This window comes from Eriocheir sinensis, unplaced genomic scaffold (genome assembly GCF_024679095.1).
Source record: "Eriocheir sinensis breed Jianghai 21 unplaced genomic scaffold, ASM2467909v1 Scaffold138, whole genome shotgun sequence".
Lineage (NCBI taxonomy): Eukaryota > Metazoa > Arthropoda > Malacostraca > Decapoda > Varunidae > Eriocheir > Eriocheir sinensis.
In genome coordinates, this window is record NW_026110717.1 from 241,479 (window position 1) to 246,492 (window position 5,014).

A 5,014-nucleotide genomic window follows, 5' to 3' on the forward strand; every position below is an offset into this window, starting at 1 on the left:
TTACACATCCTTAGCAATCAAAAAAACACAAAATCTGACTATGAATGAGTGACAAGATTAATAAGTAATGGTTTTCTAATACATTTTATGTGGAGAGAGTGAACCAGATTGTATACGCGGTGCATTGTGGGTAAAACAAATGCTTAGTAAGCTATCCTTATTATATAGGTTGAGCCACTGTAACACCCTTATAGTATCCTTATAGTATATAATCCTTGGGCGTAAACCAAATTTAGGTACCTCCCCCCTCCCCCCCCCCCTAGTGAACCTACCTTTTATTCTCTTTACCTTGACAGAAGGCATAATAGTAATGGACATGGATAGGATTTTAGCAGGGACTCTCTCTTTATCAACGCAATGTTAACTTCAGATGATCTCCTGAAACACTTTTCACGTTCATGAAAACGTAAATTGTCTCATTCATAGCCACAGTGGTATCCTTACGGCAAATATCGTGACTTCGGTGCCTGAAGGCATCAAACATTCGATGTCTCGTAGCCATGGAGTAAGACAGCGGGCACGAGCGACTGGAAGACACGGATCGTTGTCCTTCGCACAAATAGCGACAACGTCATGCACTCGTGATGAGCGAGTCTTTGACAACGTGGGCCAAGCCAATCCGCCAATTTACAATAATTTTTGTCTGATTTCACTTAGTGGCTGCCCTCTCGTCCTGGTCGATAAATGGGTATACCTGAGGAAACCTGGGGAGCTAAACTGTTGGAGCCCGGATGTCACAATGGCCCTGTTCTGGGGTAATGGGTTACTACCCGCCATGCTCATTGGCCAATGTGACGGAGATGAACACCGAGGCCACGCGCAGCTGTAGTGTAAGTTGCCAAATTTGTTTTGACTCAACACAAAAAAAAGTACATATAATAAAAATAATTAAAAATAATAACAATGAAAATGAATATAAATAAAATGGAAATAACATAAATAAATACCTAATTAAATATAGAAAAAAAAGCCCACACACTTGTGAGGCAGCCTGCAGGTGGCCGCGCCGCGCCGCGCTCCGCCCCACGTGCAGGTATTTAAAGAGCGACTCCGCCAGGACAGCCACACTGCTGCTGCGGCCTGCGACTCCGCCACGACCACGCCCGCCCACTGCAGTACGACCACCAGCTCTGTCTGTCTGTTTGCCTGTCACCGCAGAGATTACCGACACCAGGTGAGGCCGCAAGAACCTACACACACAAAAAAAAAAGTTGGAAAGCAAAAGGTCTGATCAGCAAGGTAAGCGCTGAGCCTGAGGACTTATCACAGTCTTGCCCGTCCAACACGCCCCATCAGGAGCGTCTGTGCAGGTGCTGTGGTTTAACGTAAAAAAGAAAAAGGCATTCCAAAAAACTGCCATCCTCCCCTCTAGGCTTAAGTTCCTTCAGTTGCTCTAACCACATGACCACTAAATTCGTTTCGCTACTCCTGTTCACCTAATCAGTACAACCTTTTCGCTACTCCTGTTCACCTAATCAGTACAACCTTTCGTGCCAAGCTATTCTTTTCATCTGTTCATTGAACCTTTTATCTGCCTTGTATCCATTTTTTTTTTTTTTTTTTTTACAGCAAAGGAGACAGTTCAAGGGCACACAAAAAGCAAACATTAATAAAAAAAAAAAGCCCGCTACTCACTGCTCCTAAAAAGAATCCAAAGAGGTGGCCGAAAGATAGGTCAGTTTCAGGAGGAGAGGTGTCCTGATACCCTCCTCTTGAAAGAGTTTAAGTCGTAGGCAGGAGGAAATACAGATGAAGGAAGAGTGTTCCAGAGTTTACCAGCGTGAGGGATGAAAGAGTGAAGATGCTGGTTAACTCTTGCATACGGGGTTTGGACAGTATAGGGATGAGCATGAGTAGGAGGGAGTAGGGGGAGGCATGCAGTTAGCAAGTTCAGAAGAGCAGCCAGCGTGAAAATATCGATAGAAGATAGAAAGAGAGGCAACATTGCGGCGGAATTTAAGAGGTAGAAGACTATCAGTATGAGGAGGAGAGCTGATGAGACGAAGAGCCTTAGCCTCCACTCTGTCCAGAAGAGCTGTGTGAGTGGAGCCCCCCCACACATGAGATGCATGTCCTAACTTTTTTATGTAGCTGCACTACGAATACCACATTGTCAACCACTGTTTCTGTTTCTCTCCGCAACCATAAGCCACGATGAGGACTGCGCTTATAGTAGGACTGCTGACACTGCTGGCTCTGGACGTCTGTCAGTCCCAAAGTGGATCAGTAAGTATAACGCCAGCACGCAGGCGCCTGTAGGAGTCACGCACTTTAACTTTGCTTATATTACATTACTAGGCTTTCTTCAGTTCAGAGTTCAGTTTTGACGGTATTTGAAGCGGGACACTTTCTACATCTTCTGTTATCAACCATTACTTTTTCCAAATGCAAGGCGGGATGTCAAGGATACTTTTATACTAAAAGATACACCCAAAGTTGTTTCATGGCATACTTTCCCTGGTGATATACAAGGCAATGTAGTTTATTCTCTCACCTATATATTCAACAATTGATAAATATAATTATAAGCCTAGAATAATCCAACTCGGAAATATTAGATAACTTTTTTGTGCTATTTTGTTGGTTGAGAATGAGATCAGCAAAGACTGGGTCATAAACAAACAGGAGAATGATTTAATAAAGTCTTGGTGGTGTGAATACGACAGAGCTTCTCAGAGCTTAGAGAAACATGTGGATAAAAGACTTACGAGTATGATAACTTGTGGATGGCTTTCAAGAGTTGCTTTGTATGGACTGACAATTATTGCCCTTGCCTATTCCTAGCTCAATACCTTCCCTTCCGTTCTCAACTTGCTTAACTCCCCTTCCCCCCACCCTTCTCCCCTCAACAGTGCACTCAAATCGGCTCCTGTCTTGATGGCTCCAACCCGGGGGAGTGCGTTAATGATGCTACTGTGTGCAGCGGTGGAAGTGAATACATAACAGATGATGACTGTGGTTCCTGCACATGTTGCAAGACCTGTGAGCCAGACAATTTGTGTGCCCGTAAGAATGGGATATGCGTCAACCCAACTCAGCTACCTGGACTGTCACGCAATCCTCACGGTGAGTTATGTCTGTTGAACTCCCTAGTTCCTATACCTCAGGCTAAGACATAGAATTGTACAGCACTAATCATGCAATTAGCTCTGCAGAATTTCCGAGCATAGGGAGATGTGGGTTGCGGTATGAGTCGTTCAAGTCCCAGGCAAGATGACTGATGGGATACGACGTGGGTTCCAAGGGCTGCCTTGTGGTTAAGGGACTGGGACTGGTAATTTTTGTTTGCTCTTGGCCTTTCTGTTCAATATGCTTCTCAAGATAATAACAAAGTAGGAGCGCAGGTCTGAAGATGTGCCCTCGTCGGTGGCTGATTGCAAAGAGGCGCCCTGGCGAATTCAAACTCTCCAAGCTAAGTTTGCCTTGGTCGTCAACTCATCAGACGATCGAATCCTTCTTCACTGTGCTTTGAATTAACTTTGCTTACCTCATGCTTACCTTACTAAATCCGAATTACCACTACCATTCCCTTGTTCTTAATTGAACATCACCAGATTAATAATGATATACAATATGTATACCAACTGGAATACTTTCCACAGATCAATGTCCAGCGGGATATCGTCATCATAGGCCAGGCAATTGCGGCACTGATGACTGCATCTGCTGTGTTCCAAGGGTGAGTAGTCGTGTGTGTGTGTGTGTGTGTGTGTGTGTGTGTGTGTGTTCATACTAGTTACCTACTTTTGAGTGATTCCCGCCCTCTCTTCCCTTAGCCTCACAATGAGGGGTGAAACTGTGACCCTGAGCCACCGCCACCGCCTGCACGACCGCCGCCCTGACCGAGGACTGACCCTGCCCTGACCTACCCTTGACCTGACCCGCCTCACCTTCATGCACGGACTTCCTGCACGTGCGCCGTGCACGCTGATCCTCTGAAGAGTATTCAATTCTCCTTCTTCTTGGGCTTGATGCCAGAGCACCCTTCTGCAAAGAAAAAAAATAAAAAATAAATGCACAAACGTAAATAGAGATATTACAGAAAACTTAACATTTCAGCAGACATGAATTTTGACTTTCGAAATTCTATGTATGATCAGCTCGCAATATGTGTGTACCAGCTGTTCAGAATTATGCTGCAAATAAAATAGAAGCAATCCTTAAAAGTTTTGATGGAGGCAAGTACTAGCGTAGAGTCCTTCAGGAAGGTAGGATATCCTGTCCCCTTTATCATCAGAGCCTTAACTCCTAACGATACTGCTCTAGGATTACTTTCTATACATCTTTAAGGAGTTGCAAAGGCCGAGAATTCAGTGCCATGTTTCCAAGCTCTGTCACATGCCAAGACCTAAACTATCAGCTCCGGTTGTATCTACAAGCAATACAAGCCAATGCACTAGTCCCCTTTGTCTATCTGATTCTTTAGTTACTTTCTTACATCAGAGGAAGCAGTCAAAGGCACAAACACACGTAAAAATCATCAGGGGGGAAAAAAAGATCGCAAAAGTAGGCTACTGCTCCTCAAACGGATAACTGATAGATAGCCTACGTCCGAGTCAACGCATTAGTCCCCTCTGTCTATCCGATTCTTTAGTTCCTTCCTTACATCAGGGGAAGCTGTCAAGGGCAAAAACACACAAAAAGAAACAGGGAAAAAAAGACCACAAACTACAGCACCCCGAACGGAGAAGTGTGATAGATTAGTCCAAGTCAACGCGTTAGTACCCATTGCTTGTCTGATTCTTTAGTTATTTCTTACATCAGAGGAAGTTGTCAAGGGTAAAATCACACACAAAAATAACAACAGGAAACAAAACTCTCTAAACTACAGTACCCCAGACGGAAAAAAGTGTGACAGATAAGTCCCAAAGATTAACCAGAAACGGATTTGAGATTGAACTCTTCGCTCGAGGACTTTCATCACCAGCAGAATTTCGCATCACACTGTCACTATATCACCCATAGGAACTAACCCCGGAAAAATACAAGAGGGAGTAGACTTAAAATGTCACTC

The 5,014-nt window shown here is 44.3% G+C and overlaps 1 long non-coding RNA gene across 1 annotated transcript; it reads left to right on the top strand.

Moving 5' to 3' along the window:
* Positions 1-1,044: 1,044 nt before the first annotated feature.
* LOC126989935 (uncharacterized) lies at positions 1,045-4,166 on the top strand. The gene is made up of 5 exons (XR_007743893.1): positions 1,045-1,174; positions 2,150-2,226; positions 2,853-3,066; positions 3,603-3,679; positions 3,777-4,166. It is a non-coding gene; the product is annotated as an uncharacterized LOC126989935 (long non-coding RNA).
* The last annotated feature ends 848 nt before the right edge of the window (positions 4,167-5,014 follow it).